Here is a 15751-nt window from a genome sequence, read left to right on the forward strand (position 1 = left end):
AAATCCAGCCTACTCAGGCCTTCTTTTGGACTAAGGAGTATTAAAGTAACTGTTCATGATCATTATGGAGAACATAATGGGTGGGAACTGCATGATACTTTCTTGACAGTTGTTGTTATTCTAGATTGGCAGGAAGCTTTTGCGTTTCTTATTTTCAGACTTTCCTGTATTATAGCAGTGAACTGAAATACTCTCTCATTTTTGGAGTTCTTTTTATATAATGTTTTCACTGCTGCAAGTTATTTTTTTTCCTGACTGCTTCTTATGACTATCATAAATCTCACTGATTGATTTGAAGTTGAGATCATACTTGCTGTTCTGTGTTGCAGAATCAACACCACCCTCAGGGTCAGATAATGTTGTTCTTGGTGGTTTTATTTGATAGAATTTTTAAGTGACACATCCATCATCCTTGTATATTGGCATTGTACGTGGAATAACTTCCTCATTCATTGCCGATCATGATGTTGGACATAGAGTAAGGTTTTGCTAAATACAGAGATCTTTTCTTGGGCGACTGCAGACAGATGCACTATGACTTTTATTTATTTAATTTGTTATGATTATCTTTCAGGTCTTCTTGGTTTCTTTTTTGAAAGTATTCAGTCATTTTCTGGTACTATGTTGCTGGTCAGTCTGGCAAATCACTTTCTAAAAAAAAGTTATTGAGCTAGCAATATATGGTTTGTATTTTTTATGTTCTTATCTCCACATATTTAATGTACAACTCCACCTTGATCTTTTCTACTCTGAAAGCCCGGTATATACTGAAATTATGTGACAGGTGCCTGGAGAATTTACAGCCATTTTGCAGACAGATCCCTCAACTTGAAACAAATACTCACCAGCAGTCACACAACACACCATAGAAACACTTACCCATAAACCTATCCTTGCAACAAAGCCCGTTGCCAACTCTGTCCACATATTTATACAAGTGACACCATCACAGGACCTAAACACATAAGTCACAACATCAGAGGCTCATACAACTGCATATCCTCTAATCAGGAGTGGCTTGAGGCCGGCTGTGGCAGCTGGCGCCCCAGCTTTGGTTATCACACTACAAAGGCAATTTCCCCTCTCATGATATTTTCACATAAACTGATGTGAATGAGCAACATCTACCCTGACTTTATTAACCTTATTAACAGAAGTAACTTTTTTCTTTTGTTGGTCTTATATATACTCCTGACTCTGTGATTTCCACTCCAATTCATCTGATGAAATTACCCATGAAAGCTTATGCACTAATAAATCCGTTAGTGTCTAAGGTGCCATGGGATTACTCGTTGGTTTTGCAGATACAGACTAACAGGGCAACCCATCTGAGACTTTCAGCCCTTTTTCTAAATAAATACATACACACCTCTACTGGAGCCAACAGGAGACTCTAACATGGTTAAGGTGGCAGTAAGAGCTTCAATGTAAAAAAAAAAAAAAAAAAAAATTATATCCCCCCGTTTTACCCACAATTCTTTTTCTGGGTAATGGATTTTTTTGGAAATTCAGTAAAGTAAGTAACAAAGTTAGTTCTGAAAATTTCCTAACTCTAGCATGCATAGTTTTCACTTACTAATAATTAAAATGATTGACATCCATGAGCATATGTTTAATTTGAGTGCTAATGTTGGTGTGAAAACTGTTCATGTGACCTTGTCCTGTTTTCAATAATTTGAGATTTTCTAGATGGATTTTGTTTTATTTTTAAAAGATGTTTTCAGTTATATATTTTCTCTTGAATTGTACTCAGCAGCCAAACTATATTTTAATATGACAGTGTTTTTCTGATTTTATATATAGGCTAATATTTTCATACTTTATTACTTGAACATAGTGAGTCTAACATTGTTAAATTTATATATCTATATATAGATATAGATATATGAAAGCATACAAATATTAATATTTAATTACCATTAAAGGTTTGGCACAGCAAGCTTCAAAAACTGAAAAGTATTAAATTAAGTATTAAGGGGAAAGACCTGTGCAGTCTTTTCCACAGCTCCACTTTCAGTTGTGCACCAACCTGTTAGTACACACTAGCACTTTTTAAGTCTTTCACTTCCATCTGCAGCAGATCCCCAAAGCAATATGTACCATAGTGTCATCAAATTTGCAAAACATTAATAGTAACATGTATTTTTATATACATTATATTATCAGATCAGCACATCTGACTTACACACATTCCAGGCTTTGGGGAAGATATTCTACCTTCACACTGCTGAAGTCACTTTTAACATTTTAAGGAACTTGGACCAGGATGTAGGTCTGGCATACCACAGAATATTTTGAATCTTGCATAAGTGTTTGTTTTGCAGTACATTAGACACTAACAAAAAATGTTGTAGATGGTATCATGAGCTTTCATGGGCACAATTCACTTCTTCAGATTAATGGAGTTACGGGGTCCAGTTTCCAAATAAATAGCAGAGAAAATAAGAGGAGAAAAGGAGGAAAAAGAAGGGGCGGGGGAGAGGGAAAATACCTGTCAATTAGCATCCCTGCTAAATTAATAGTAATAGAGATGTAGCCATGTTAGTTTGGTCTAGCTGAAACAAAAAACAGGACTATGTAGCACTTTAAAGACTAACAAGATGGTTTCGTGGGCCAGACCCACTTCCTCAGATCAAATTGTGGAAGAAAATTGGCACAACCATATATACCAGAGGATACAATAAAAAAAATGAACACATATGAAAAGGACAAATCAAAATGAAATGGAAAGAGTGGGTACTAAGTGCTCTTAAGTACCCTGTGCTTGGTTTTTTATGTCATTAGGATGTGGAATGTAGGGGGCAAGGCAAGGTTTTTGTTTAGACCTCTCTTGCATCAAACTTGCAAATGAAATTAAGTTCTGGGGCCTCCCTTTCAAGCTGGTTTGTGAAGTTGCTTGCAATAATAAGGTAATTTTGAGATCCATTTATGAGTGCCCAGGCAAGTTAAAATGTTCCCCAATGGGTTCCTGTGTGTTAATTTTTGAATATCTGATTTGTGTCCATTAATCCTTTGCCATGGAGACTGTCCAGTTTGGCCAAAATACCTGGCAGAGAGGCATTGTTGGCATTTGATGGCATATGAAGGTGCTGCAAGACTATTTGTTATTTTTTAAATTTTCTCAGTTACAGACAGTTACAGCTACCTCTCTAAAACTAAGTGTTTAACTGTCTAGAATTATCTCATGGGACTTAGTCTTTCAGGACATGGAGTTATTTCATATTACCTAATTACTTAAGAGTATTCCTTTCTTAATGGTTTGAAGTGATAAGCTGCAAAAAGATGGAGATACGTGGAACATTAAAGGAACTGGTATTATACTTACCTTTTTCAGGGGAGCAAAGGGGCATAGAAGATCAGTTTGTGCCAAACTCAGACATGCTGAACTGAGTGGTTGCCTTGTTTCTTTTTATAAATTATGACTTTAAAGTTTAAACTTAATCTGAAGACCTGAAAATAAGTTGTAGTATGGTCTTGCTTCAACATGATGCTGTAGTCGGTGATCAGGAAGAAAGGATTAAAGACTCCAAAAAAGAGAAATGTGTGCCCTCCAGCTGTTAAATTCACTAAGTACTCTGCAGGTGCTCAGCTGAAGCTACAAATAGTGTTATATTTCTGTGTAAAAGGTCACTTTATCTTTTTTTTACACAGTATGCTTTTGGTAATTACTTCACTCTTAGTTAAGTTGCTAAATCTAATAAAAACATCTTAACCTTTTTTTAAAAAATTCTAGACACAGAATGTGGTTATAAAGGTTCTCATAGTCATAAGGTTTACATTTTAGAGACCTAAATGAATCAAATCCCTACTGTTCATATGCAAAACAGTTAATCAATTGCCATGAAATGTGTAACTTTGCATTTACAAAAGTTAAAGCAAGCTTTTTGGCTGCTGAAACTCATATTATTAAATTAATTTTCCTATATTATAGTGACAAATTATATGAGTAGTGTTTTGTTTAATTCAGCATGATTGATTTAATATGTTTAATAAAGAAATACATGCAGCTCAAATTTCAGCTTAATGCTTTGAAATCATCAGGCCTTGTTCTACATGTTTGGCATCTATGTGAGGAAATACCATCATTTCTGTCATTCACACTCTTCCTTCCTATACCTACCCCTTTTTGCTTTTCTCACTTGGGCTATATCTACACACCTTCCCTCTTCTGCAAAAGCCTATGCAAATGATGTGTAGATTAGCATATTGTCATGCTTCATTTGCATAATTAACTAGGAGCCAATTTTGCACAAGAGATTTTTGCACAGAAAGGCGCCATTTACACAGCTCTCCTCCTGCACAAAAAATGAGGAAGAACAGCTCTTGCACAAAAACCTCTTGTACAAAAACAGCTCCTAATTAATTATGCAAATGGAGTGTGGCAATATGCTAATCCATGCTTCATTCGCATAGGCTTTTGCAGAAGAGGGAAGCTGTGTAGACATAGCCATAGTCAGAAGTGTCAGGGAGAGAATTGTGGTTTTATTTAACCATAAACACCCATTTTGTGATACAAAGTCATAACTACAGAATGGATGGCACCTCTATCCCCTCTCCAGTCTCCTTGATAGCACCTTCTGAGGCATTAGGCTTTACATCCTAAGATGTCTGAATGTAGACTTTCATGACATCCGGCGCTGAGACTAGAATCTGACACATCACCATGCCATCTATGCCAACCACTTATTTCTCAAGTCCAACTGGACAGCTGCATTTTTTCCCTTCACAAGCATCTGACTAGTCATATACTGACAAACAGTCTTCTTAAAACAAGTAGGTTTATTATCACACAATACAAGGCATTATAGAAAAAGGCTTAAAAACAACAGTCTCTACATGGTCTTATTTAATCCTTCACGTGATTACAAACAAGATAGATGGGTTTCTCAAGTTGCAGGAAAAGCCAGACCCAACTTACGTTGCTTTAGAAAGACAGGATTTAAATAATTTTTCTTAAAAAGCCTGTAAAAGGCTACTGGCACCCTAGCACTCATTTAATGTTACACCAGAAAATTTAAAAAACTAATTAGACAGAAAATTGGCTGGTCAGTCGCCTCCAAAATAGCTCTTTTCCACTCCATCAGGCCAGGAGCTTACCCTCAGCCATTTCCAAAAACCCTGTCAAACAGATTATTTAGCAGCATGCTTGGAAGATGACCAAATCCATGCTATTTCATACCAGTGGAGAAGCAAATTTCAGAAACCCTGAGCCCCTCTTTCCTTGTCAACTGTTTCCTCTTTTTTAATGACAGGGATCCAACTCAAGTACAAGAAACGCTTTTCCTCAGACTGGTCTCAGACTAAGTAGGACTTTATGGGTCACAACCAACAAGTTAAACTCCACCCAGAGACTAGTCAGCAGCCACAGTAGATCCTGGAACACTGGTGTGGCACATTCTATGCACGATGACTCATCATTTGGTACGTGAGCCACTGCATTCTGAATCAGTCTCTGAGTGGCTTTAAAGTGTAGCCCCAGGTAGAACACACAGCCGTCTTTTAAATAATAATAAGAAATCAAACAGCCATACTGGGTCAGACCTGTGGTTCACCTAGTATCCTCTCTTCCAACACTGCCCAATGGCAGATGCTTCAGAGGGAACTGGCAAAACAGAACATTCCTGACTAACTTGGCTAGTAGTCATTGATGGACTTATCTTCCATAAACTTATCAAATTCTTTTTTGAACCATTATTATTTTTACCCTTCACAACATTCCATGGCCACAAGTTCTTTGTGTGGACTGTGCGTTGTGTGAAGAAGTACTTCCTTATGTTTGTTTGCCTACCTTGAGGTGATAAAAGCATGGATGACAGTGGCAAAGTCCACATCTGAAGAGAAAGATCACAGCCTCCTAGCCAAACACAGATGAGAAAAAGCTGATGGGGTCACTGCTGTAATAAGTTGGTCACACAGCAGCTCAGAATCTAAAATAACTCCTAAATTGTGAATCCTACTGATGCATGATGAGTGCATTCCCCCTGTCAAAAGGACTGATATTATCGCTACCATCATCTCCAGCTGCTTGACCCCAACTTTCCTTCACCAGTCACCCACTAGTCATGCCTGTGTTAAGTTTCATCCAATTTGCTCCCAGCTATGCTTTAGTTTCAGCTAAACACTGGCTGAGGTACTGAACTGCATTGTCTGAGTCAGACATGCAATCTGCTGTTATCTGCCTATGGAAAGCCTCACACCCTGTACCTCTTTACCTTTCCTTCCAATGACTCCATTAAACAAGAGGGGTAACATGATGGCACCCTAAAGCACCACCACACTTGAAAACTCTTTAGGAAGAGGCCTGATTGCCCACAACTACCTACCTACCTAGATCACTCCAACAGAAATATCACTGAAGACCATGCTAGTCCTAGCTCACTTCTCACTGGTGAGCCAACACCATTTCATAATCAACTGTATTGATGGCAGCTGATTCATCTATTAACACGAACTTGGATACTTGATTTTTATCATTAGGAGATCATTGATCCAACCTGATAAATGCAGTTGCCATGGAAAAGCCATGCCTAGAGACCTAGACTGAGAAGCATCAGTGGTATCAGATGCATCTACTTTCTCTACAATCCTTACTAGGAAGGAAAGATGTAGTACTGAGTGAGAATGAGATACACTGACAGTGTCAAGCCATGGCTTCTTGAACAAAGGCCACACTAAAGCAACAGACAACCTATCCTCTAGGATATTTCCATAATGCAGGTGAGAGCATGACTCCCAGCCCAGATGGATACACACTTGCTGGTTCTGCTTGAGCTACCAAACTAAAATAGCTGAGTGGACAAAGGCGTAGGTGGTTCAGTGGACTTGTACTTGGACAGCTGCACTGCTATATTTAGCAAGCTAGTTGGAGCGGAGTTAGCATGTATCTTTCTGCCTGAACTAGGAGTCTTATTCCAAGCTGCAGTATAAACATACCTTGAAAGAGGTGTTACTAGTATGCACAAGCAAAGGACCCAATACTTCCCCACTGGTTTTCACCTGCCAAGAAGTGCACAGATCCAAAAAGAGGTTTCTTGGACACAATTCTCTCAATACCGTTAGTACCTTAGTGAACATTGCTGATTGAAACTCTAGCAACAAAGACAATGCCTTTCTCTTTCTTCCCTCCCCTCCCCTCCCCCCCCCCCCCCCCCCCCCCCAGAGCTCTCAGCCATTATGGGAGCAGACAGTTCATTCTTCATTTAATCAATTGTATCTGCAAAAATAACCAGAAATTGCCTCAGTGGGAGGGATGTTTACTTGCCTCTTTCTCAGCCATAGTATGAGAATTTAAAAATTCTTTATGCTGCAATCAATCAGCTTTGACATAAAACTTCTGTTTTGAGTGCTTCACCCATATTCCCTCTCTCATCTACAAGCCAGGATTGTCTTCTGTGAATTAAAAAAACTTACCAAACAATCAAAGCAGTTAATGTTCTGTCAGGAGTATGGGGCTCTCCTAGATCTGTCTGGATCCTTCCAAAATGGGGTTCCTCTCCACAGCAAGAGGGAGGAGTCCCAATCCCTAAATACAAGAGAAAAGATTCAGTTTAAGATCCAGTTGTCTTACCTCCAATCTGAATGTAAAAGGCAGGTTCAAAGCACAGGTTGAACCAAAAAGCACCTGAGATAAGTCCATGGTTGCTGTGGTGGCTAGGAAATTCCAAATCAACACAGTGTGTAAGTAAGGGTACGTCTAGACTACACGGTTTTGTCGACAGATTCTGTCGACAAAACTTCTGTTGACAAAGCTCATCTATACTACATCAAGCCATAGACAAAACTATTTGCTTTGTCGACAGAGAGCGTCCAGACTGCAGGGCGCTCTGTCGACAGAAGAAAGTACCCGGAACTGCTTTGCCAGGTCACAGGGGCAGTATGTGCTTCCTTGTTCTGCTGCCTGCACTTTGCAGAGACGCATGCTAAAAGGGCCACCCTCCCGACTAGCCATTGCTCTGCTGCTGCAGCTGCCTAGAGGGCTCTGCTGCTGCAGCTGCCTAGAGGAATAGCAAAGGTTCTGCAGTGCCTGTTTGGAGTGCCCTGCTTCGTGGCACAGCACAGCAGTGTGTGTGTGTGTGTGGGGGGGGGGGGTTGAAGGTTTTTCCTAACCTTTGTTTACCATGGAGTGAGAGCTTCCCCTGGCCAGGCACTGGCCCCACACCACGGTGCTTCAAATGCTGCTGCAACTGCATGAGACTATCATGCTGTTAATGCCTGGTCCGGAACCTGAGCCCAGACTGGAGCCCCTCCTTCAGGATGCAGCAGCACTGTTCCTGCCTCCGAACTTTTTCCCGGACAGGCGATGTTGGAGGATGGAAACAAGTACGGACTGGTGGGACCGGCTCATAATGGAGCAGTGGGATGATCAGGCTTGGCTCCAAAACTTTAGGATGCGGAAGTCTACCTTCCTGGAGCTTTGCAACTGGCTTGCCCCCACACTGCAATGACAGGACACCCACCTGCACCCTGCCATCCCACTGGAGAAGAGGGTAGCTATTGCCCTCTGGAAGCTGGCCACTCCTGATAGCTACCGGTCAGTGGGACAGCAGTTTGGTGTGGGGAGATCTACTGTAGGTGTTGTGTTGATGGAGGTAAGTCCCTTGGAGACGGGGGGAGGGCAGTCCGTAAGGGGACTGTAACCGAAAAAGGTGGGGGGCAATGGAGGGGAGGTGGTGGAGGGCTCCTGTGTCTTACACCATGATACTACTGGGAGCAATCACTGGGGGGAGGGTTCTGGGTTCTTGGGGGGGCGGATGGTCACCAAAGGACTTGGGCAACCCCTCTGACTTCATAATCTGTGTGTGTTTGTATGTGTCTATTTTTGCAGGTGGTGAGGGCCATCAACTCACAGCTGCTGAATCGGATTGTCCACCTCAGAGACCTAGACACGATCATGGCTGGTTTTGCAGGGCTGGGATTCCCAAACTGCGGAGGAGCGCTCGATGGAACGCACATTCCCATCCATGCACCACCCCATCAAGTCGCCCAGTATATCAACAGGAAAGTGAAACCAGGTTTACCTGTGCCGATCAAGAAAGGCTTCTTTGTCAACGCGGCGCGTCCAAACTGCCCCGATCTGCCGACAAACAGCTGATCGGCAGAGCGGGGCAGCCATTTAAATTTAAATGAAGCCGCTATTATTTTAATCGCGGCTTCATTTCCCTCTGCCGATCTGGCTAATCTACATGCCTCCGTCGACGGAGGCATGTAGTCTAGACACACCCATACTGTTGACAAAGCTTCTGTTGATAAAGAGCGACTAGACTACATCCAGTTCTGTCAACAAAGCAAGCCGCTTTGTCGACATAACAGTGTGGACGCAAAGGACAGTGTAGATGCAATAATGCCTTCTATCGACAAAACTATGTCAACAAAAGGCGTTATTCCTCGTAGAATGAGGTTTACATACGTCGACAAAACTGCTGAGTTTTGTCAACGTTATGTCGACATAACTCAAAGGCAGTGTGAACACAGGTATAGTTTTGTTGACAAAAGTCCACTTTTGTCGACAAAACCCTGTAGTCTAGACACACCCTAAGATACAAGAAGTAATTCTTCCGCCCTTCTCCACTCTACTGATTAGGTCTCCCATTGGAGTACTGTGTCCAGTTCTGAGCACCACATGTCAGGAAAGATATGGACAAATTGGAAAAAGTCCAGAGAAGAGCAACAAAAATGATTCCTATGAGGGGAGGTTGAAAGAACTGGGTTTGTTTAGTCCGAGAGATGACTGGGAGGAGACATGATAATAGTTTTTAAGTACATAAAAGGTTGTTACACAGAGGAGGGAGAAAAATTGTTCTTCTTAGCCTCTGAGGATAGCTTTTTAGTGTTCTTATTCTTTTACAGCCTGATCTTTCCTTCCATCATGGGGCCCAAACTTCCTCTATTTAGGTCTTGAATGGTGTGTCTTAATGCTGTAATGTTGCAGATGTCATTGATATCAACACCGAAACAAGGTAGGTAGGCCCTTTCTGGGACAGGGGTGCAGTGAATGTCACGGGAACAGACATTTACCCTGTCAAATTGGGGTTCTCAGTTGATAGCAGGTTTGGGGTGTAGTGAGATTCAGTGGACTTTGGGGTCTCCCTGGGGCTGCTGAGAGGTGCACTGAGATTCACCAGGACTGGAAATCTCTCTTGGGGTACAGGGCTGGTGTGAAGTAAGAACCAGTGGGTGTGAAGACTCTTTGTGGCTGGAGGGTGCAGTGACAATGGGGAGGTGTGTCTGAGTCCTTAGAGCCTTTCTAGTACTGTTGCCTCTGTCCTCCTATCAGCCCACACTAGCCCAATTCAAAGTCTGCCCCTACAAAGGGTTGGGTGGCCAGCGGAGGAAGATCTATTCCAGTGTTCCCAGTAAGCTGTGCACGTGTGCGGCCATTTAGGAGAGCTCAGATGTTGTACAGCTGATTAGAAGAGAACCCATAGTTAGGTTTTTTTGTTTCTACTGGTGGTGCTAGACATTACACATTTGTCACAATGATTTTGTTTTATTTACTTAGGTGTCTGGCAATATATAACAGTGTTGGAAGAGCATGTAGTAACTCTGAAGGCTAGAACCACAAAGATGATGTACTTATCAAATAAAAACAATGAGTGGTTCTCTGGTACCGTAGAGACTGACCAAAATATGACACTCAAAATGAATTTATCAACAGGATTTCAAGAAAAGCATGGTACACTATTTTCAACAATGTTAGGAAAGCTAACAACTTCTGTATTATCTTTGATTGCACTCCAGCCCTCTCTTGATTGGAACAAGTATCTCAGATATTAAGGTATGCTGAGGTTTTGAAAGATGGAGGGAAGGTAGTCGACAGCTTTATAGATTTCACTGATACTCACACCAAAAGAGAGGAAGATATTGCAGAAATTATTTTACAGAAGCTGAAAAAATATGGTTTTGATAGTGCTGACTGCTTAAAAGCTATGACAATGAAGCTAACATATCTGCAGCATACAAGAGGTGTTCAAAATTTAATTCAGCATGTAAATCGGCATGTGTCCTTCACCTGCTGCCCACTCTCTGAATACTGTTGGAAAAGCTGCTGCAAGAACTGTCCCACAAGTTGTTCTATTTTTTGGACTTGTCAGAGAGGGTATTCTCTATTTTTCATTTCTATTAGTTGTCAGGATGTGTTGAAAAAACACAAGTTGGTCAGCAAAGGTAGAGGCAATCCTTCTGCTATGATATCAGGATGAAGGTGTTTTGAGTTGTTTCAAGATGAGGTCAAAGCATCACACAATCTTCCACCAGAACTTAAGTTAAAAGTGGATAGCTTACAAAATAACATTTGAGAATTTACATTTGCTTTGACCTAGATGTGGCATACTGTCTTACCAAAAATTAATGTCATGAGCAAAAGTTGTGACATTCAAACAGCTGGTGGGCTAATTGATAGCCTTTGAGACGCTTTATTGTAATTACAATTTTCTAGGTTCGTTCTATGTAAAAAAGTTGTTTTTTTCACAGGCTGAAACATTCATTTCTTTTTCAAATGTTCAGAGTTATTCCCAACTCAAAGAAGGGAAACAATGCCAGTCAAGTTGCCAAGGACAAAGTTAAAGCTTTCCTCTCTTCTTCTCCATCTGTGTGTGAAATAAATTTTATGTGCACCAAGGTATATGCATATGTGCACCACCAGTCGAAAGAAAAGGCAAGGTGTAGGTACTCCAATTAATCATCTGGGTGCCATTTGAATCTCTCCTGATGGCTGCACAAGCACACAGCTTACAGGGAACATTGCATCAGACCCCTAAAAAGTTTTTTAATGTAAGATTTCCAGTCCCATCTTAGGCAATGTTAAGATAACTGGATAATAGTATATGTAACTACAGTGGACTCAAAGAAAGGTTTGGGGGATTTTGACAGACAAGAAACGGAAAAAGAGCAAAGGCCTAAAGAGACATGTTGAAAACTTAGCATACAGCTATTCTGAGGATTTAAATTCTGAGAGTTTTGAGTACAAGACTGGGCCCCACAAAAAATGTATCCCATTTTCTGTACAATAGAGAGGGAGGTACTAAATGTCCGGATGAATCACAGACAGACCTCATTGTCTTCATTGAAACAGATGGTGTGAACTCACCCCACTCTCGGTTAACATAACCAAGAATTAGTCAATCACAACTCCATTAGACAAAAGGAGTTTTGGAATAGATGCCTGCTGGAAGGTGCTACAATTTGTGAGTCATGGGTGTTAGCAATTTGATGATAATGTAATCTGTCTTTGTTGGGGAAGGGGCCAATTAGGCATGTGAATGCTTCCTGAACAGAAGCAGTACACAGGGGAGCAATACACTGCGAGGGTCATGTATTGCAGTCTGCATGTCCCTGCTCTAGACGTCTGGGGTAGAGGACTGGGGAGTAGGGTTGCCAGGTGTTTGGTATTGACCCGGAAAGTCAGGTATTTTCGCCTCCTGTCTGGTAAAAAAATTCAGAAAATACTGGACACCTAAAATGTCTGGTTTTTTGGGGTTTTTGCCCTGCCAGGAGGTGAAAATACCAGACACTTGGCAACCCTACAACACACTCAGCTACTGGGCGCAGTCCCCGGACACCCACCCCTCCCATACCTCGTGCTTATCTGGTTATACAGGGAAGCTCCCTTCTGGCTTGACCAAGAAAACAAGATGGCCTCCAACAAAAAGCCTAAAGACCTGAGCAAGGGGAAGCAATGCCTTCTTAGTGCTCAACTTTATTTATTTATTTTCTTAATAACTCTTGGGGTCTTTTTGCTCAACAACTTTGGTCTCCCCCCAACAGAATTTTTTCCCCGGAGTTTTTTTGTTTGTTTTTTTTTGGAGTGGGGGTGCATTTGGTATTTTTGGTTAAACCATCTGGCAACCCTACTGGGGAGGTTCCCTGTGTGAGAGGAGCAGGAATTAATTGCACTGGGGAAGAGGAGTACTGCTGGTTCCTAATTATAGGGGATGGGGAAGCCTGCAGGTTGATGGAGGCGGATCAGGGTCCCCTTGCCTATATAAAAAATGTTAAGTGGGGGGCCAAATAGGTGATTTGCCCTGGACCCCACATCCTGCTAGGGATGGATTTGTCCAGAGGTCAGAGGTCAGGGGTTAAGCAATCTGGCAGTTATTTATATGCGGAACTCTGAAGCAAGGCTGATAGATTAGGATAAACTCATTAATGAAGTCTAGGAAGGTTAATTTCTAAAAGTACTTAGCAATGAGTACAGGATTTTATGCAGCCTAGAGGGCTGGATTTGAGTCTTTGAACAAAATCTTGAATACCCTTGGCACAATATTGGATAGGATCCAAAATTATCCATTTTCCCCATAAATGAGGAGAAAGGCCTCCTTGTGGTGTGAGGAGGAAGATTACCTCCTTCCAACACCAACAGGTCTCCCCAGCACATAATCTGTTTACTTAGTGGCTGTGTCTAGACTGGCAAGTTTTTCCGCAAAAACTTGCCAGCTGTCTACACTGGCTGCTTGAATTTCCACAAGAACACTGACGATCTCATGTAAGAAATCAGTGCTTCTTGTGGAAATACTATGCTGCTCCGGTTCGGGCAAAAGTCCTTTTGCGCAAAAGCTTTTGCGCAAAAGGGCCAGTGCAGACAGCTCAGAATTTTTTAACGCAAAAAAGCCCTGATCGCAAAAATGACGATCGGGGCTTTTTTGTGCAAAAGCACATCTAGATTGACACGGATGCTTTTCCGCAAAAAGTGCTTTTGCGGAAAAGCGTCCATGCCAATCTAGACACTCTTTTCCGCAAATGCTTTTAACGGAAAACTTTTCTGTTAAAAGCATTTGCGAAAAATCATGCCAGTCAAGATGTAGCCAGTATGTGTACAGAGAAAAGGATTTGTCCCATGTGCTTCATTGTAGGCCACTTCGGACTAAACAGTATACCCAGCTCTTTAGCTTAATCCCAAAGCCTGGCAAAGTATCTTCAAATGGAAATACATTGCTTTGACATCAATCTGTTGGCAGCCAGTTCAATGATGACTGATTTCCAATAAGTTTAAAAACTACTTTCAAGTTCTGCAAACCAGCCAATTTTCTGCTCAAAAGCAACTTAAATCTTTGTGAGATGCTTTTTGTAATCTGATCTTGAAAGGACTGTTGATTTTTATTGGCACACTTTTGCTTCCGGCTGGGGATCATTGAATCTGTGTGTGTCTGAATTTAACAGTAAATTTAATAGTGTTAAGTGAATTCAGTGGCTTAATTTTAAGACATTAACCTGAGTTTTATCTAGGTTTAAGTACTAACATTAGCAAGCTGACACCATTTACTGCTGTTTCTGTTACAGAAAAGCCCAGAAATGTTGGGGGGAGGAGTTATTTTGTTTTTATTCTGCCAGCAATGCAGGAACTTTCACAAGCCAGAGAATGCTGGTAGAATGTGCCTGTCATGCTCATTTTCAAAAATGTGATAGAAAATAAATAAATATGACAGACTTTCTTTGCATGAGCTTGGGTACAACTCAAAGGCATTTACTTCTTATTGGAAACATTGAGACCAACTTCAGGGATGTCGTAGTGGGGGGCTATAGAAGACAGTGTTCGGCCCATCTCTATTCACTGCTTAATCACCCCTGACAATGCTGAGTTAGCGGCAAGCCACCTAAAAAACATACAAAGGGCAAATTTCAGTTTATAGACATGACAGTTGGCAGGTAATTAGCACATGTAAATGGGGCCCAAGGGGTGGTATTTTGAAAAATAAAAGACGATTCAAACCTGGTAATACATTCAAGTTATAAAGAATGATACCTGAGCCAGAAGTTCCAGACCCATACACTCTGGAACACTGGGGAAGTTCAATTTGGATATGCAAATGAACTTCACAGCTTTTACTCACCTGTAGTTAAAGAAGCGTTCCCTGCATATGCAAAGAATATTCATAGGTATTAGTGTAGCTGTAGAATACATAAGAATGGCTACACTGGGTCAGACCAACAGTCCATCTAGCCTAGTATCCTGTCTTCTGACAGTAGCCAATGCCAGGTGCCCTAGAGAGAATGAACAGAAACAAATAATCATCAGATGATTTCCAGCCTCTGACAAACAGAGGCTAGAGGCCCCATTCCTACCCATCCCGGCTAATTGCCATTGATGGACCTAGCCTCCATGAATCTATCTAGATAGAGGATGCCTCTGCTTTTTCTGCCTTCAAAGCCTCTTTCTTGCTACCTGCACTTAGGCCAAGAAAGGCTAGGTGAAGTCACCTCAGTTAGTATCTTCTGGAAAGCTGGGAGTGCACAGATCAGTTCAGGACCATTCCAGACCCCTTTGGCACAAGAAGCTAAGCACCTGAATTTGGAACCCCATATAGCAGCACATTATACTGCTGCTAAGCCTGTGAGCCAGTGTCTCATGAGGATTTTCAACATCGCATGTTATTAGTATCACTGCATTTACTCTAACTCAACTATTAAATATCTCTTATCACCTATCCAGGACCAATGTCCTGGTCATTCCAGTGAGTGGAAGCAGAGATGCTGCCCAGTGATCCCAGACACAGCATTATGAGTTGAATTTTCCTAATCTTTTAAGCAGAACCACTGTGTACAAGCACCCTCCATTTCATAGAGACATGGGTGCCAGCCAGTGTGGGAGAGTAGATGTGCAATATAACCCAGAGAACAGGCCTGTGGAGATGTGGGTCCCGTTAGCCAGATCTCTCTTGAGCATTCAGGAGAGCTCCTGTCCTGTTTGCACAAAAGGAACAGGCTCTCTGGATTCTCTCCCTCCTAAGCATGGGCTTGTCCCAGCAAGTTGCTGAGC

The 15751-nt window shown here is 41.6% G+C and overlaps 1 protein-coding gene across 1 annotated transcript in view; it reads right to left on the bottom strand.

The window, feature by feature from the left end:
- The window catches only part of MARCHF1 (membrane associated ring-CH-type finger 1), a 711901-nt gene that overhangs the window by 511684 nt on the left and 184466 nt on the right, over positions 1–15751 (bottom strand). Inside the window, exons 3-4 of the mRNA XM_075930152.1 lie at positions 14826–14976; positions 7411–7522 (exon numbers count right to left, since the gene is read on the bottom strand). The gene's annotated coding sequence lies outside the window, so the exon portion shown is untranslated. The remainder of the gene's footprint in view (positions 1–7410; positions 7523–14825; positions 14977–15751) is intronic.

This window comes from Pelodiscus sinensis, chromosome 5, assembly GCF_049634645.1.
Source record: "Pelodiscus sinensis isolate JC-2024 chromosome 5, ASM4963464v1, whole genome shotgun sequence".
In the NCBI taxonomy this organism is placed as follows: Eukaryota; Metazoa; Chordata; order Testudines; family Trionychidae; genus Pelodiscus; species Pelodiscus sinensis.